The 19,009-nt window shown below is 56.2% G+C and overlaps 1 protein-coding gene across 2 annotated transcripts in view; it reads left to right on the top strand.

The window, feature by feature from the left end:
* SH3BP4 (SH3 domain binding protein 4) overlaps positions 1–19,009 on the top strand; it is an 83,156-nt gene that overhangs the window by 19,271 nt on the left and 44,876 nt on the right. The window contains exon 2 of one of the 2 annotated variants that reach the window (XM_039228548.1): positions 16,290–16,365. The exons of the other annotated variant lie outside the window; for it this stretch is intronic. The gene's annotated coding sequence lies outside the window, so the exon portion shown is untranslated. The remainder of the gene's footprint in view (positions 1–16,289; positions 16,366–19,009) is intronic. 2 annotated transcript variants of the gene reach the window in all.

The raw sequence follows: 19,009 nt of genomic DNA, 5'->3' as shown, positions 1-19,009 counted from the left end.
TTGGGGCCTGGAAAGGTGAAGGCTGGGGGGTGGGGTGCAGGAATTGAACTGTCACAACCATGAGGAGCCCCAGGAGACAAGACTGAATGTCACGTGGTGTCCTGGAATCGGCTCCTGGAACAGAAGAAGGGCCCTGGGGAAAAACCAAGGGAATCCGGGTAAAGAAGGAACTTTAGTTCATTATCACATACCTGTGTCAGTTCCCCATTGGACAAATGCTCCGTCCTAGCGTGAGAGGTTGGTAATGGGGGAAACTGGGTGTTGGGCGGTTTATGGAACTCCCTGTGTCTTCTTCCCAGCTTTTCCAGAAATCTAAATCTATCCTGAAAGAACATTTATCTTTAAGAGTACACAGAAAAGTGGTGGAGAAGTGAGTAGGCAGCGGCGGGCTGGCTGGGCCCAGGACCCCCACACCCGGGCCCGAAACGGCCCTTCTCTACAAAGCCAAGTGCAGTGGGCCCAGTCCGCTCCGGGTCAGGCCATGGCCTCTTTCCATCAGCACATTCTTTGTTCTCTCCTGGACCAGACAGTTTAGAGGGGAGCCACTCTCCTGGCCAGTGAGGGAGCTGGCTTCTCAACACAAACACAGATCATCTTTTTGTCAGGTGAACTTGAGAAAGGGAGCAGAGCCGCAGAGACAATGGGCCCATTTATAAGCTGCTCTGAAAATCGCAGTCCGGAGCAGCGGGCTCCCGAGCGGGCGCAGGTGTGGGGGCCAGAGCCTCGCCAATCCTGTTAGCAACTCGGGGTCAATGCGCGGGAAACAGGATGGGATTGGCCCCCGTGTGTGTGTGTACTGAGTGTGTACACAGTACACATGGCTGCTTTCGGGCGTCTGTTCCTTGAGGTTTACGGCGTATGCAGTGAGCGGGGGAGCAAGCGGCGGTGCACGCCAGCTGCGCACACTCGCACTCTTGTGGCGACACACGCACAGGGTTCGGAATCTCAGGCAGGAGGTCTTTCCTCCAGGACCTAGAGCGTGTGGACAGATGCTGGTCCTGCGTCCCCCGGCGCAGCGCTTCTTAGACCTTAGGTGCTCAGGAATCACCCGCCGGATCCCGTTAAAATGCAGTTTCTGGCCCAGTAGGTCGGGGGTAGGTGCACTTCGGACCAGAGACTGTACTTTGAGTGGCCGCGGCCTCCGCGATCAGTAGAGTCTCAATCCGGGCTCTGGGCTGGCGGCGGTGTGGCGTCTGGGAGGAGTGGGCTCAAGCTTCATACTTCGGGGCAGGGACTGAAACGTTGCTGGGGGATGAACTGGGAGATAAGCCTGACTCGGAAGTCGAGGGACAGGACTCGAGAAAGCGACGAGGAGGCGGCAGGTGGAAGGAGCCGTAGACCTGGGAGCGTCCCAGGTGGCCTGGGCGTGTGCACCTGGGGTTCTGTCATCAGAATGACAGCTGTGAGCACTCTGCGGCACTGACCACGGACGTGGCGCTGTTCTAAGGTCTTTGCACACGCTGTTCCCTCCCCGCGGCAGCCCCGTGAGGCAGACACCGTTTTTGCCCCTTTTTTGAGATCTGAGCAGTTCTGCTGCCCGCTGGAGGCCTGCAGGTGAGAAAGGGGGGGAGCTGGGCCCCTTGAACCCTGAGGGGTCCAGAGTCTGCTCATAGGCGCTCAAGGGGGGACAGTGGGACTGGTGGGACGGGTGGCTTTTCCCGGCCAATGTATTTGCACACATGCGCATCAAACTGCAGCTTTCAGGCCTTGCACTGGGTAATCACCTGCCGCCTGGGACTCTGTGGGCTCCATCCTGCTCAGACGAGCCCTGGGACCCCGAGGGTCCTGGGAGGTGACAGAGAGCCAGGATGGCGCCTTTAGGGTCCTGACTGCCCCAGGGACCTGCTGCCCGGGCTTTCCAGAAGCTTCTTCCCCTGGGCTCCCTTTGCTTCTCAAACCCGGGTGTGTGGCTCTCCGTCCCCCACCGAACCTGGCGGCACGTTTCAGTTAAAAACCACAACATTCCCCATCCAGTTGTGGAAGAAACTCGTCCAAATTCCTTACGTGCTTAAGGTATGTTGGAGAAAACACATTTTCCGGTCCTTTCTCTAGCAGAAACAGGCAATGCAGTTTCTCCCAGAGAAGGCCTGGCGTTCAGGGGGCCTGGCTTCCAGAGGTCTTTATTCCTTGAGTCCCTTCCTCCCCTTCAAGATGCCGCCAGGCCACGGGGCAGGCGTCCGGGGAACAAGGTGGCCTTGGTAGGGGGTTTGCTCCGCTGCCGACAGCAGCTCTGTCTCCCTCAGATGATCCATTTATAGTTTGCGTTTCCTCTCGCCATCTGGAGAAGCGCCTCGTTCACTCACTGACTCCACGACTATTCGAGAGCCCCGCTCGGACCACGGTGTGCAGCGGTGGGCAAAATGCAAGGTGCCAGGTGCCGTGTCCGCTCTCAGCCCGGAGGCTCTGTCTGCCCCGTAAGCCCCGGAGGCCACGCTGGCACGCACTCAGGCCACTCTGCCAACCAGAGCTGACCCCTGCCGGCCACTCTGGCCGGGCCAGTCCCCTGCTGCAGACTGGCACGTCTCTCTTCTGCAAGCCTGCGTAGAAAGTTCTTTTGTTTGGCAATATTGGCATGATTGAATCGATGCTGCAGCCAAACAGGATGTGGTCCGGGTGACTCCCAGCTTCCAGCAATCGATGGTTCTTGTTTGCAGTTGCCTCAAGAGGTAACACCCACCGCCACCACCGCCACCAAGCACCGGGCACTTCAAGGCCCTAGAGGGGAGCCCCGGGCCTGATGAAGGGAGACTGAGTTCTGCAGCGCCAGCTGGCCTCGCCTTTACTGCAGGGAAGGGAGTGGGGGAAAGAGGTGGGGCCCAATCTGAGTCATAATCTAGCCTCGGAGGGAGGAGAAGGCTTCCAGGTAGAGCTTGGAGGCCTTTGAACTTGGTGTGCTGGGAAGGGAGACAAGGATTTCCAGGTGGGCCCTACTTCTAGGTCAATGCTGGTCTGTTTCTGTGCAGGGCGGGGTGACAGGAAGCGCCTGCAGGGTGCAGGGCGCCGTCCTCCCTCTCCCGTGAGGTGCCGGAAGGCTGGCGCCATGGTCCCTAAATCTTGAGGAGATACAGAGAACACGTTGGGGGATGGACAGAAAACCACAAAAACAATGGACGCCTGTGTAGACAGACATGTAGCCACTACCCAGGCCAAGAAATGGAACTTTGCTGTTGAGGTCCTGGGCCCCTCCCCCACGCCAGTGTCCTCTCACCCTGCACCCAGTGTGTTTTATCCAAGATAGCATAAGCGTTCCAGTGGCCCCTAACCTGAACTTTGTGGTTTTCGCCTGCTATTCATAGTTTTTCCACATAAGCCAGTAAACATCGGGGCTTTGAGCACAGTCCTCTGGTTTTCACATCTGTAACGTTTGCATAGATGGAAGCCTGTGCTTTCTGTTGGAGGCTGGCCAACCCTAAGAGGGTAACCAGTCGTCCCCACCTGGGGAGCCCTCCCCCTGGTGTGGCTGGCCCCAGCAACCCACTTCTGATAGGATCCTTCCAGTGATAGGTGCCATTTAATGATTAGGTTACCTAGGATTCTAACTGCTTGATAACAGACTATCTCTTGCTTGCTTTGATTAAGCACGATGCCATACAGAGAGCCCCACTTGGCAAGGACCTGAGGGCTTCAGTCCAGTAGCCAGCAAGGGATTGAATGCTGCCAGTAAGTACAGGAGCATGGACGGGGGGCCTCCAGATGAGCCCCTAGTTCTGGCTGAGGTCCTGATTGTAGCCTGAAGTCGAGAACCCAGCTGAGCCACATCTGGTCCCCAGCCACAGAAACCATGAAATAATAAACATGGGTAGTATGGGGCCATTTGTTACGCAGTGCTGGCTAACTGATGGGTATTCTTCTGAGAGTTCCTTTCTGGCGGCACATCGCGTCCCTGAGGTTCACCTGTGCTGTCCTACATATTGCTGTAGTTTATTGACTTTTACTGCAGTGTGGCTTTCCACTGTATGTTAATACCTCAGTTTACTTGACTTGCCAGGACCAGAGCATGGTTACAGCACTTGCAATTACAGCCTGCATGCAGGTGCCCATCTTGGGGAGCCTTCTAGCAAGGGGTTGGTGGGTGTCCAGTGTCACTTCCCACAAGCACTGTTCTGGAGCATTCGGTTTGCTCCACAGCCCCCACCATTGCTCCAGTGTGGCTTTCCACTGTATGTTAATACCTCAGTTTACTTGACTTGCCAGGACCAGAGCATGGTTACAGCACTTGCAATTACAGCCTGCATGCAGGTGCCCATCTTGGGGAGCCGTCTAGCAAGGGGTTGGTGGGTGTCCAGTGTCACTTCCCACAAGCACTGTTCTGGAGCATTCGGTTTGCTCCACAGCCCCCACCATTGCTCCATGTTGTCTGACTTTCCATTTCGGGAGGGAGTCTGTTGGAAGGGAGATGGTAGCTGATTTGCTTTAATTTATGCTTTCTTGACTCTAGCTATATACTAATGTTCATAGGCTCTTCTGGTTTCTTCCAAGGTGAAGGGCCCTTTCAGAGTTTTTAACCAATTTTCCTGACCGGATTGCAGGATTTCTTTGAATTTTCCTGGAAAATGAAACTTTCTTGGCTTTGAGTGTTGCAAACGTCGCTTCTCAGTTTGTCACTGGACCACAGGGCTGTAACAGTCCCAGTGACATACATTCTGAGTCCTCTCCCGAGGGGATAATCTGCAGAATCGCTTTGGAGGGTTCCGTTTCTGGCCTGTGGTCCGGTGTCGGGGCCATGGCTGTGCCTGTGTAATTAGGCTCCTGGTCTGCGAGTACTTTCCTGTCCAAGGAGCTCCTGTCGGTCTCTGTCATGTTGGAGAAATTTCTCCAGGAGTCAGTGCTGGGCCTGGGGCTTGGCGCGCCTCCCCCATCCCCTTCCGGCAACTCTAAACCCTCATTTTGCTCTGCAGGCCGGAGGTGATTGCTCCACTGAAGGAATGTGGGGCTGGGGAGAATGTGCCCCGCGTGTTTAGAACAAGAACATTCCTAGAGAAAGTTAAAATTAGAAAAAGCGGCTACATTTCCTGCCATTCAGTGGCAGTTGGCTGGTGTGTGTTTGCACAAGGATTTTTCTGGTAACAATCTGTAGTCGGTTTCTGGTGGAATGCGAGGTGAAGTCATGATTTTCAGGATGGAGGTGATCTGTTTCCATGGCAATCTTTGTTGTCGGAGGGTGGCTGGATGTTTGTGAGTTTCTTGCAGATGATGCGGGAATGGAAAAATATCAATGCAACAACACTTCTCTCCAGCCAGCAAGAATTATTTTCTCGTTTAAAAAAGTTCTTTTGGGGGAAGTTACTATCTGGGAGTTTACTTCTTTGTTCCTGAAGTCTGGGAGGAGTGGACCCGGTGGGATTGGCTGGATTGGGGATTGGCTGCCGATCGCCCTCCTCCTCCCTGTGAGGCCCCCCCCTCCTTGAGGTGAGCCTTCTTGGGAAGTCCCATCTGGCACAGCCTGCTGGCCACCCCGTCACCCCCCCACCCCTGTAGGGTCTAGGATTAGCAAGTAAAAATGCATGACATCCAGGTGTATTTGACCCTTTGGGACAAACTTCCACCAATAAAATTATTTGCCATGTTTTCGAAGGTCAGATGTAATGGGGGGTCTCTGAAGATCCAATGCCCACTGAGCCCTGGCTGTTCTTTGCAATCCTGGCCCTTGGTCTCTCGTGGTACCTGGGCCTCTCTCCCAGGTAGGGAGGGGGCATCGCCCGCTTGTGGCTGCCTGGCTTGTGGCACTTGGGGACACACGTGTGGCTTCTTTGCTTCATTCTCAAGCCGGCCCAGGGCTGGCCGCTGTCAGCACTGAGCTGAGGCTGACAGTCACACGGACGCCTCAGGGCTCACAGCCTGGCCCGAGGTAGGCAGCTCGTAAACGCAGAGTCCCATCAGCCTGGCGGAAGGCCCAGGAACCGGAGGGCACTGGAGAGCCTCAGTGCTCAGAGACTCACCCCCAGGGGACGGGAGGAGCTCGCGGGTGGGGTGCGGGAGGCCTGGAAGTGGTGGGTAGGGAGTGTCACCAAGAGCTGGTGACGGGCTTTGTGGGAGGACGGGTAGGGGCTGACCTCGGGTCGGTTTTTGGCACGGGCAGGAAGGGGCCTGGGGAGGCCTTCCCTAGAGGAGGCAGGCTGTGTGCATAGGAGTTTTAGGGTCAGACAGCTGCGCTGGTCAGTGAAAGGAGTGGGCGGTGGGCGCTAAGGAGGCTGGAGGTGGGGCGGGGCCGAACCGGGGAAAGCCTTGATGGCCCGGGAAAGCCGGGCTTCGCGTGGGCAGGTGGCCGGGCGAGCAGGGCACCTGGTGTTCAGGAGGCGGGGACGCAGGTGAGGCAGCGGGAAGGAGGAAGGTAGGTTTGTGGGGGATCAGGGCAGCCGGGACCCCCTGGGAGGCGGGTGATGAGCTGCTCCCACATCAAACTGCAGATCATCGCAGCCACGGGGGGGGGGGGGGACAGGACATTCTTTCACAATCAGGCAACCAGTCCCCGTAATGGACCATCTCCCAGGCCAGGTGCAGGTCCCAGGCCAGCGACAGGGCAGTGAGGAGACTGGCGGGCTCCTGCCGCCACAGACCCAGCTAGTTAGCTCGTTACAGACACGGATGCCGACGCCTCCAGGGGCTTCTGGGGCGCCCAGCGAGTGCCAGCTGTGTCCCAAGGGGTTCCAGCTGAACAGGATGAAGTCCCTGCCTTCACGGAACGTTTTCTGCTGGTCGAAGAGAAAGGAAATAAACAAAACAATCAAGAAAGAATGTCAGGAGTGATGAGTGAAGCCGGCCGAGGGGTCGGGGAGTGAAGGTGTGCTGGTGCGGCCGGACACGTGGAGGCTGAGCAGCAGCCCCCCAGACCCTCCCATCCTAATCCTAGAACCTGTGAGGGTTACTTTATGGCAAAACGGACTTTGCAGATCTGATTAATTAGACGAGAGATTGCCTTGGATCATTCTAAACATAATGTAGTGACAAGTGTCATTTTAAGAGAGAGGCAAAGGGGTCTGATCTCAGACAAGGCCTTGTGATGACTGAGACAGAGATCCGGGTGGTGGGCTTTGAAGACGGACGAGGGGCCACAAGCCAGGGACACAGAGGCCACTGGAAGCCAGGGAAGGTGGGGAGACAGATCTCTCCTTAGAGCCTCCAGAAGGAATCGAACCTGCCGTTACCCCGACTTGAGGGCTGGTTTCAGATTTCTGGCTCCCAGACTGAAAGCCAACGAGATGGTGCTTTAGGCCACCAAGTTCATGGGGGTGTTGAGGAAGTGACATTTGAGCAGAGCCCTGAATGCACCGCTCATGGTGCTTCCGGAAGGCTGGGGTGGGCATCCCTGCTGAAGTGGGCCAGGGCTGCGGGGCCTGAACCGGGACCCAGGCCCAGCTTAGTGTCGGGAACTCCATGGGAGCCATGAGCTCTGATGGCCTTGGCCTTCAGCCTGGACGTGAGCCACAGCGCACTAATTTTCATATTAAAGGTCAGTTGGAGTGTGACCACCCCTTGCTTTTCTCCAGTTTAGCCTTGTATAAATGTATCTTATGAATGGAACGGTAGTGGAACGGGCTGGGTATCTCTTTCACATTTGCCATCTGTTCTGGTTTGGGACCCCCGAATGCAGAGCCAGAGGTCAGGACTCGGCGACGGCTAGTGGGGAGCCAGGAGTGTGAGATAAGTGCGGGGCTGAGCAAGTGCAAGTGAGTTTCTGAGCTCATGGGCACCGCGATGCTGGGGCTCCTTCATGTTGGGGAGCATCCTGAAGAACCATGTGACTATGCCATGGGACCGTCCCTCTGACCCCAGGGCTGCCCCAGGACTGTGTCCCCACAGGCTGGGTGACGACGGAGGCCTGGGTGCTGTGATGGGGGCCGTGTCAGCCATTGCACCTGCCTATTTAGAGAGCATCTTTTCAGCACAGCGAGGGGGCAGCGGATCCAAAGCCGTGTGGCTCTCGTCAAGTCCCGACGTGGCAGCTGTTCCCTGGGGACAGGAGATAGGCCGACATTTCGCTCCCTCCAGCAAGAGCTGAGACAGCAGCGAGGTCTGGCCTCGTGACCGTGGGCCATGAGTGTGTCAGGAGGGGTTCCGAGCATCATCAGCGAGTGCTCAGATGTGTGGGAATGAGGGCGCGCGGAGATCGCGGGCCACGCACCTGCAGATGGACTTCTGCGCCGCGTGCGGGGCGTCTTGAGACCCGCTGGGTGCCGCCTTCTCTGCGCCCCAGCAGCCCCTTTGCCTTCTAGGAGTCTTCACCTCGTCCTGCGCTCGGATGAGCACTTTGTATCTCGTGTCTTCCGTTTCCAGCCTCGAATTTCCCTGCCTGCTCTCTCCTCCTTCCACCCCCGGAATCAGCACTCCGGTTTCTTACCCGCTGTGCTTTACGAGAAGCGGAGGCCCAGTGGGGGGTTGTGAGACGACAGAGTGGCCCGCTGACCCTCTATGCTCATCGTGTCCCCCAAACCCGAACCAGCGGCAGCCACCGAAGCCGGAGCCACATTTATAGTCCTGTTTACCTTTCATGTTTAATTGGCAGTTGCTTATGACGAAGGCCAGCATCGTGTCCGGAGCGCGGATGGGCAGAGATGCCGACCGTACAGCCGCAGGCGGCTTTGTCGGGAAGGGTGAGGTGGCAGTCAGAACCCACCTTTCGTGTCCCCTAAGAACCCCCAGGACTGCTGTGTTCTGACCCGCTTCCACACGGGTCACCCTGTAGCTGGGAGTTGGGGGGACGGACGGGGGGGGGTGACATTCCACACAGCTGTGCCCTCCAGCCTTGCTGTTGGGCAGGGGGATGGTGGCCACCCACCTCTGCTGCCACCAAGGCAAACTTTTCCCTCGGTGCACACGGCTCCAGTGGCTTTTCCAAGTTTGCAGGGTTTTCTTAATGTTTTTTTTTTTTTTGAAGATTGCATTTTTTAAAAGTTTTAAAAGTAGGATATTCCCTGAGGTTGGGGACTGCTTTGCATTTCTGGATAACATTGTGCTTATCTCAACAAAGAGATTTTGAAACTGCAGATTCATTGTGGATAAATATTTAAAAATACAGAGTGGTCCCCTTGTAACGTTATTCAGGTCTCGGGCATCAGGAAACCTTTATCGCGGTGATTCTGTCACTGACCCAGTTTCTATATATGCTTTGCGGATATGGCTTGTTATCTGGGGAGGGGAGTGACCTGTGATACAGAGTCAAATGTAACGAATTAAGAATCGTTGAGTGGTCTTTGTAAGTACTCTGCCCTTTGTTCAGCCGCTCTGGCAGGGCCTTCCAAACTGTGGGTGTTACAGCCCCAGCTGTGAGGCTGGCAGAGGCCCCCCAAACTCCTTTACTGAGCTGAATAGGGGAGGGGGCTCTCGAGGCCCTTAGTCTGGGATGAGTCAGGCGTGGAAGGGGACTGGAATCCATTGGAAAAGCCGACCCCGGGGGGCTCCAGCTACATTTCTTCCTTGTTGCCTCTTTCACTGTTGCTGAGGTGACAGGTTGCCAGGGTGAAGATTGGACCCCAGGAAGGAGAATCCATGGGGTCAGATGGCTGGTGGCCCTGGGCTGTCCCCTGCCATGGGGGTGGGGGGCGCCCCGAGGGAGGAGGGAGCTGCGGGGTTAGCCTGAGCCAGTGGTTCCCCACTCTGCCCACCGCTGAAGAAAAGGGGTGCGAATTCCTGTGGTCACAGCATTGCGGGAGAGCCAGGACTCGAGTCCCCATTCTGTATCTGACAGCGTCTGAGTCTTCGACACAGCAGCCTCCCCCACATTGCTGGGGAGGCTCTGGACTCCCCACCCTCGCCCAGGACTCGCACCTGAACTCCCTTCGCCTGGTTCAAGTGGGATATTTGATGTCTTCCTACCTCAAAAGCCTTGGGAGGATTTGCTGTTGTTTATCTTACTCCCTCACTTGGAGACCTCAGTCTTCCTGCAGCTGCTTTGCCCTCCTCTGTTGGCTTTGCATTTGACCATGATTCTGTGGCTCCGTCACCGGTGCTGGCCTGGCTCCGTGCCTCGCCACCCCCGCTCTCCGCCACTTGACCTTGGGTCCGCCACTGAAAGTGTCCAGTCTTTGTTCTCCCATCTCGGAAATGGGCACAACAGCCCGTGCCTTGCCCACCTCACGGCGTCACTGTGGGAACCAGCCAAGAGGCTGAATGGGAAAGTATGTTATCAACCAGCACACTTTGTACCCGTGGTTCTCGAAGTCTGTTCCAGGGACCAGTCGCATCGCCGTCACCTGGGGGGCCCAGCAGTCTGTTTTAGGGGGGCCTCCGGCGAGCCCGACCCGGGCTGTTTGGAGAACCGTCGCTTGACGGCAAATGTTCAAGGTTTAGCTTCTCAACCATTTATTCCCCAGGCGTTTTTGTGGTTTCTCCTCTGTAGTCGACACTAAGTGTCTGGCCTTTCACATTCCAAAGAGGAAAAAGAGAAGTCTAATCGTATAGATTCTTGTATGGCCAGGAGAGCCCCATTTTACGCTTGAGGAAACTGAGGCCCAGGCTCAAGTTAGGCCATTCCACCAAGGCCGTTGAGTGGTGAAGGGCCGAGCTGAAATGTGACCCTCGGAAGTCCTGCATCTACACAGCCGCGCCCAGACGCCGTCCCCTGCCTGGAGCCCATCTCCCATTTATTCTTAGGGAAAGCTTCGGGGGGCAGAATCAGAAGCCCAGGGCGCTACCCTGGGGAAGTTACCTTCATTGTCCCGACACTGGACTTAAACTTCCGGAGCCCAGGGTCACGAGCCGGGCAGATCGCCAGCGCCCTCAGGTAACCACCCCGCAAGGTGGAAAGGTTGGTCAAGCCTGGAAGAAGAGTAGCTTCCCTTTTTTTTTTTTTTTTTTTTTCTTAATGCAAAAAGCCATGTGCATGCATCTTCCATTGGGTGAAATCTTCTCTGAGTGAGTTTGAGGGCTGAGTCTGGCATGAACCACAGCACACCTGCCTGATTTCCAGCTCAAAGTCACAGAACAGCACAAAGACGCCGGCGAAGCAGCCTGAGTCCAGTTTTCTTATTTTTCCTCAAATGCTTAACGCCGTCAAATTTGGCAGCCCGTGCTCAAGCTCTTCGCCTTAATCGAGCCTCTGCGAAATACTCCACTTGATCGTTGTGGAAACTGCACTTGTGGATGCTTGACCACTTGTTTTATGTGATCATTAAATACAATTAAATACAGAAAGATTTCTGTAACAGGCCCCCTCCCCCACCACACCCCCCACCAGCTGCAACCAGAGGGGACAGAAACCCAGAGGAGGGGAGGCACGAGTCCACGTGTCTGAGACCGGGGACATAGTGCCTCTGTCACACACACAGAAGCCTTCCCCCCGGGAGGAAGGACAGTCATTAACATCAGCCATCCGCACGTGGTGACTGACCACGGACTCTTTCCCACGTCAGGTGTCCCAGTGGAACCCACAGTCGTGGAGAGTGAGCAGATGGACCGGTAAATAAACCACCGTGGGTGTCCAATTGCCTGTCTCAATAAACCCTTGTCCCTTTGTGCATAATTTTCTGGTTTTTTTTTTTTTTTAATTTTTTATGTTTATTTTTGGGAGCAAGAGACACAGAGCATGAGCAGGGGAGGGGGCAGAGAGAGAGGGAGACACAGAATCCAAAGCAGGCTCCAGGCTCTGAGCTGTCAGCACAGAGCCTGACGCGGGGCTTGAACTCACAAACTGTGAGATCACGACCTGAGCCGAATTCAGGCACCTAACCAACTGAGCCACCCAGGGACCCCATTTGTGTTTAATTTTCAATACAGGATTAATCCAGGAGAGAGGAAAGGATATCGCTTATCACATGATCTGTAAGGTTTGAAATGTTGTGTAATTATGGGAAAGGTAAGTGAGCCAGGTCCCCATTCTGTGTAAGAAAAGGTCACCACCTACACCAGGTGAGATCTCAGACACTTTCACTTGGCTCTGTCATCCACCACCAGCCTAAAAACATTGTCAGTTAACAGTGTTAAGAGTATTGATTTTGATAACATTAAATACAAAGGCCTTTGCCCATTAGCAAAGTGCTGTTTTCAGTTTTATTAATTGCTTATCTTGGAGTGGAATGCTTTTTCTTCCATAACCAAAAGGCTGGGGTGAAGTCCATGGCCAACCATGCGATCCCTTTTCGTCTTGAGGGTCACTTGCATAGAGACTAATGGTGTTGCACTTGGGGGCAGAGTGGGGGTCCCCACTGACGGAGGGAGGTCCGAGTGCCTCCCTTAATGAGGTAGAGGTAGGTCTAGTTAGCAATTTTGAATCAATGAAGTTTGCCTTTTGGGCCCGTTCTCTCTGTGTTTCTTTCCCTCCTTTGTTGCCACGTCTCATCCTACCTGCCATCTTGGCCAGCACATCTGGCGTTTAGCCAGGCACCTGTGGATACATGCCCACTTTCCTTTGGCTTGAGCCAACCACGGCCTGGCCCTTTGCCCCATTGCGTAAGGAGGGCTGGTAGAGAAACGGGGTCGGCCGACTTTCCCTGTAGAAGGTCAGACGGTGAGTATTTCCTGCTTCGTGTGCCACAGGTCTCTGGCCCGGCCGCTGGGTCCTGGACACGCAGAAGAACTAGAGTGTGAACCCATGGGCGTGGCTCAAGGTTCACTACAACCTGACTTACAGACCCTGCCATTTGAATTTCATAGAATACTCGTATCACGAAATATTCTTGTTTATTCCTCCCAAACTGTTCAAAAATACAAACACATGCTTTGTTCATGGGGCAGACAAGGGCAGGTGAAGTACCGGATTCGCCTTGGGCCAGCGTTGGCCTCTGATGAGGGGCAAGGACGTATCTGGTTCTGCTTTCTACTCTGTTCCACCACTTCTACCCTTTTAGGACAGAGGTGGTGCGAGGGAGAGCCACTCCAGAGACCGGCAGGTCTGGCGTGTGCGGGTCCCTCCCGCTGATGGATCGTACGCGTCCATCCTGGTGGCTTGGAAACCTTAGAAGCTCTGTCATTCCCACAGCAGCCCCTGGGACGGGCGGGAGGGATCATGGGAACTTCTTTCCTGTCTCGCAGCGATCCCCGAGGGCTGCCGTAGCAGAGCACACGGTGGGTGGCCTCTCGGGTCTGGAGGTTAGAAGTCTGAGATCGAGCATCGGCAGTACTGGTTCTTTCCGAGGGGGTGAGGGAGCATCTGCTCCCTGGTTTTCCTCTGCTTCTGGTGATTTGCTGGCCATCCTGACGTTCCTTGGCTTGCGGACACATCCCCAGTCTCTGCCCCTGTCTTCACCTGCTGTGTGTGCACGCCTCCAAATGTCCCCCTTTGTAAAGTCAGACGGGCTCAGGGCCCACCCTTAGGACCTCCTTTTAATCGCCATTACCTCTGTAAAGCCCCTATTCCCAAATAAGGTCCCATTCTGAGGCCCTGGGGGTTAGGGCAAGATTCCATCATAGGAATTTGCGGGGCGAGGGGAGAAAGTTACCATCTTACAGCAGGGGAAATGGAGGGCCTGGCTGAGTTCTTGCTGGTGACTGTCCTGGGGTGAGAATGTAGGACAAAGCTGTCACTTCTGTGTTTGTATGAATATAGTTTCCCATCTAAATGTCACAAGCCTCTTACTATTTACACACCCAGCCCTCCAGACCTTTTCAAGGAGGGTAAACCCTCTGCAGTTGTGTCTTCAGCTGACACTGTAAGCTGTTAAAACAGCTACTGACAGGTGCACAGGGGACATTGGAATGAGGGCAAAGACACTTGTGTTTGGGGACTCCCCAAATCAACAGAAGCTTGTGTCTCTGCTTTGCTTTTTGACAGCTTGGTGGTTCTTGGAGATTTCCCTTAATTTTGTCCAACAACAGCACTGATGTTTCTTGAAATAAAATCAGGGAGTTAGGCATCTTCCAGGCTTCAGGACTCGATGCCGACTTGATGAACACGCCTTAAGTCCTGTGGTTCCTCCTGGGGGCCGTGGGGACTGGGGAGACCCACGGGCATATGGCCACTCCCTGGGGAGAGCAGAGCTTGGCTCAAATATCACACCAGCTCTCCTCCAGGAAAGCTGGTCTTTGTGCGGAAACCTGGGGCTTTTGGAGATGTGGTTGGAGCCAGGGAGTTGGAGAGGGGCCAGCAGGTACTGTCCACCTAATCCGTCCACCCTGGACCTCACTGGCAGGATCATTCACAGCCAGACCCCCTTCCTCCCCGCACTGCCAACACCGAATTGCCAGGGGGTTCCGTGTGTGTGTGTGTGTGTGTGTATGTGTGTGCACATGTGCAACAGTACCTGCCCACCGTCCAGCCTAGACAGTTCTGAGTCAGCTTGCCGGAAGACATTGGGTCCTCCCATATTAGGTGGAAGGTAGGGGTTGACCCAGCCACCCCCACTGTCCGCGGTTCCTGCCAGAGAGCATGTGATGCAGGACAACTCAGCTTCCGGGCCATGGGTCTGTAAGTGACAGCTCTCTCCCTAAATAATCCTCTGGAAAGAGTGAATGGAAAGCCCAGAGAGCCTGCAAGGTCCTTACCCCGAATGCTAAGTGACTCAGCCCGTAAAGCAGCCGTGAAGAGTGTTGTGGAAATCTCTTCATGAAGAGAAATCCTGGCAACGGTTTGGAGTTAAGACAGGGCAGCCGCCTGCAGTCCCTCAGCAAACATTTATTTTGTGCCTGCGAGATGGGCTCTGGGGAGTCCGAGGCGGGGACCATGTGGAGGTCTCACCGACCCCCCCCCCCCTCCCGCCCGCATATGGACCAGAGCCAGGGAACGAGGCCCCCAGAGCTGGCACCCGGTCAGAACGACCCCAGCCGAGACTTGAGCGTTTGGGGGATGGGAAAGGGCCCCCAGTTCTTACACAGGCCGGTATCGTGACTTGGGAGGAGGGACTTTTCACAGTGGGAGATGCGTGCTCCTCACCGTCCAACAGATCGGCGAGATTAGAGAAGTCCAAAGAAGCAGAAGCCCCCTTCTGTGAACACTGTCACTGCCTCCTGTCCTTCCTCGGCCTCTTGAGCATGTTTCCCCCCTTTGACGTGATGCGGTCTCTGACATCCGTCTTCCAAGGACCGCGAGCACCCTGGCGCGTATTCGCGGAGTCCCTTGAGTCTTCCTTGGCCCCGTGGGTAGCGGGGCACAGGCATCCGAAACCGACCTTCGGGCTGGACAGCGGCCGCCTGTTACCCGGCCCCACCCCCCACATTCTCCTGACTCCTCAGGATCTAAATCTTTTGTCGCGTTTCCCTACGTTTTCTCACGTTGGTGCCTTTTCTCGATGTTCCTTGACTTGGATCGAGCCGTCTCCCCTTTGCCCCGTGATTTCGCTCATGGCTTCAGCTTTAGAAGTTCTGTCTACCTCGGGGTTAGCCGTGCATGTGCCGGATTGTCTCTTTGCTTCGGGTTGGTTCCTTCCCCTGTGTCCATGCCTCCTGTACGTCTGGAGTTTGTTTTACTGTTGAAGCCCCAAGCGGGGGGTTGGGAGGGCCGACAACGCCCCCCGCCCCAGCATCGCAGGGAATGATTCTTCATGACACCCCTTTTCATTGCATGTGAAAGATTTACACGCAAGAGGGTCTGTACTGGGCTGATCTTCTTGGTGGGGGTGGGGGGGGGCAGGGGCAGAATGTCACAGGCCAGGCGGCCTCGATTTCAGGAGGGTCTCCAGAATGAAACTTCAGCCTCACATTTCACGACGGGAGGCTCCAGAATGCCCCAGAGCAGCCGGTACTCCCGTCCAGAGCGCGGGCCGGGACTGCCGTGGCTACGAGGGGGTCACGCAGTGGTGACCTTCAGTCCCTCCGCTGTGTCCCGTCATCCCCGCTTACGGACTCCTTCACGGCCGTGGGCTCCGGAGTGTGGCGTTAGTGGGGTGGGATCCGAAGCAGCTCCCGAGCCACTCTGCGTGGTGTGTGAGGAGGGAGAGCCACTGCGGGCCAGGCGGCCGGGCTCCCGCTGATCAGGCTCTTGTGTTGAACCACGCCTGCCGGGCTCTGCAGCAGAGGCAGGGGCAGGTGAGGCAGACACGGCGCTGGGGGAAATGACAAGAGGCCGGGCTGCCCGGGAGGCCCACGCTGACACGGGTCTTTGTGCGAGACGTTTATTGGGGTGGTGCACAGAGGGGCTGCAGGGGTCTCAGGGAAGCCCAGCGCGACCCTAAGGAGCTCCAAGCCTGGGGAGGCCCTGCAGGCCTGGCAGCAGGGGGGAGTAGGGTGGGGGCGGCTTCCCGGGGAGGGTCTGCAGCGGCGCAGTGCCAGGCCGGGGACCCAACGCCATGGGGATGGGCAGGGCATCCTGATGGCCTGGCACAGTATCCCCAACATCCCCACAGCACAGGGAGGGGACTCTGACCCCGAAGAGTCCGGCTGACCCGACGCCCTGAGTCCTCGGTTCCCCTTGTGTCTTGCAGCACCTCCCTCCTCGGGACGGAAGGCCGGTTCCCGGGGCTTCTGCTCTGACGTCGGGAAGCCCGTGGCCCGTCGCAGGTAAGCCGCACCGGCAAGGTGTGGGGGCGAGTGGCCGCCCGGGCCTGCTTCGTGGGGGCCGTGTGGTGTCGTGGCCAGCATGTGGGGAGATGGCCCCACGCGCCTGCAGAGCTGCCCCGGAGCGGGGAGTCGCTTCTGGAAGCTTCTTGGCCGTTTGCAGCACTGCAGACGTTTCCCTCGGGGCTGTCTTCACCACCTCCTCAGCTCTCAGTGTCCCCAATACGGGAAGGTCAGATGGCACCGGTGTGCCCAGCACCGGTGACGTCCCTTTCTGGTGTGGCCGATGGAACATTCTGCTCTACCCAGAAGCCAGGTGGGCAGAGCCCAGGTGGGCCGTCCTTCTGTGTATGCACAAAGGAGTTACTCTTAAAACCGAAGAGTGATGAGCTACCAGACAATGGCCACCCATGACGAGGTGCAGGTTGAGACGGCGCCATGTGGCCGCGCTTACGGGTCACCCACTGGGGAGCCCTGGGAAGGCATTTGTCCCGAGAACGCGTTGGCAGAACATCAGAAGGAGGCATCGCCCGTGTTCCCGAGCAGGGGCGGCGTCCCGCAGCGAGGACGAGTGGACGCTGTCCTCGGGTACTTTCTTGCCTTTTCTCTTTTTTGACTTTTACTATCGAAGGTGCACTTGACCTACAGTGTTCCTTCATTGGTTTCAGGCGTACACTGTGTCGTGACTGTTAACGTCTGTACATAACTCCCTGCTCCTGGGAGGAGTCGAGTCCCCACGTGATCCCGCTCCAAAGTGGGGTCTCTGCGGCTCGTGGTTCTTACTCCATCGGCCAGCAGTGGAAGAGTCCCCTTGGCGGGGTCGTCCACACCACGCGGTGCGGCCTTCCTGTGTTTGAAAACCGCACGTGTGTCCTCCCCAGGGGAAAGGATCAGCTAGAATTACACGGGGCCTCTGTGCACCGTGGGTGGGAGAGGGGAGTTGTAAGGAACAGCTTGGGGGCCTGCTCCCTTCCAGATCATGTTTGAGTAATAAAAGCCCTTCCAAAGAAAGCGGACAGCTGCTTGATTCAGTCCAGGTTTCCCTTAAGCCTTCCATATCCTCTGTTCAGCTGGGGAGGGGGATGGATGATGGGAATTTGTTCCAACATTCTCATTCCCCCACCTTCTAGATCAGGTCTCCTATCCCCGTCTCTGCTTTAGGACGGAAAGAATGTTTGGGATGCCGGCAGGTTACGCCCTGGGGGCTTTTAATAGTGACGTGAGGAATTTAGGAGCCTTCTGACCCCTGGGTCAGTCCCCCCCCCCCCCCCCCCCCACTAAGATCTCAGGACTTAAAATACTTCTGCCCTTGCCTTATAAGTACAGCCCCTTGCCCTGGAGGCTGTGGTCTGTTTGGATTGCAGCGAAACCCAGTGAAAGGCGTCCAAATTCCGAGCATTCTTCTGGCCTGGCACTGGCCAGAATGCCAGGGTTTCTGAAATCAACCAGCAAACATGCAGCTCGGTTTTCTTCTCTAGATAAACTTGATAGACAGCAGCGGGCTGTACAACACGGCTCCCTGTCCGACCCGCGCCTGGTCTCGCCTCTGGGGTTGGATGGGGGGTTAGCTTGGCAAGCGCGGGCCACCGCCTCCTAAGTAAGTAGCAGGAAGTTAGTGGGAGCCCCTGCCTGGGACCCCTGTCCTGCACCAGCGGCAGCCTGAGTGGTATTTATGCAGCTTGCAAGTCCTGGCACCGAACGAGGGTTCCCCGGGGAGCAAGATGCCCGCGAAGAGGAAGGCAGGCGGGGGGCCAGCGCCTTCCTTCTAGACATGAGCCAGAGTCGTGCCTCCTGTCTCCATCTTGGCATAACGGGCTCCTAGGAGCCTGGAGGGGGAGGGTCCCCCTTGCTTGTTTTGGGGGTTGAAATTCAGTGGTAGTGGATATGTCCTACAGCATTTAAAGAGACCATCTGCTGGCTGTGGTAAAAATAAATAAATAAATAACGGGGGGGCGGGGGAGGTGGATCTTAACACGTGTGGCCAGTTTTTGTGCTTTCCTCCCCCACCCCCTCGAGCATAAATGCAGTTTCTCTGTGCGTCTTAATATTCAAGGTCTGGTTTATCTCAAGTTCATTGTCAGGTGGGGCCTCCCAGGGTCAGTGTGTTCGTCCAGAGTTTTGCCGGTGCCTGATTTTGTGATTTGCACGTGATCCCTGCGACTCCGAGTTAGTCTTAACCTGTTGCTGAGCTCCTTGTCACACCCCCAGAAACAGGTTCTTAAAGCACCTGCTTTAATGTTTGCCTCTCAGCACGACGGACCATGGGAGGGAGCAGGAGAGCCCTGACTCTGGTTCTCGTCACTTTAAGGCCACGGTGAATGACCGCGTCACCGGCAAGTACTAGAACTTGGCCCTGCACCTCCTCGGGGAGTGTGCCAGCCCAGGGCTGAGCTCAGTTCCTCCCCCACAGGGGAGACCGAGGCTCGTTCCCACACTTCAGCCAGTGCCTGGGAAGGCTTCTGCCAACCACCCTCCGCAAGCTTTATCTACTACGCTTTTGTGCTGCCCATTTTACAGATGAGAGATGAGGCTCAAGGGAGTAACCTCATTCAAGTTCAAGTTCAGAGAGTTATTAGGAAGTAGAGAATCCCAATCCTGGAGCCCGCGTTGTGTGGCCTCAACCACTCCTTCCTTGCCCGGGGGCCCC

Source organism: Hyaena hyaena, unplaced genomic scaffold (genome assembly GCF_003009895.1).
Source record: "Hyaena hyaena isolate Hyena2069 unplaced genomic scaffold, ASM300989v1 scaffold_31, whole genome shotgun sequence".
NCBI lineage: Eukaryota > Metazoa > Chordata > Mammalia > Carnivora > Hyaenidae > Hyaena > Hyaena hyaena.
This window is presented reverse-complemented; position numbering and strand designations above follow the sequence as displayed.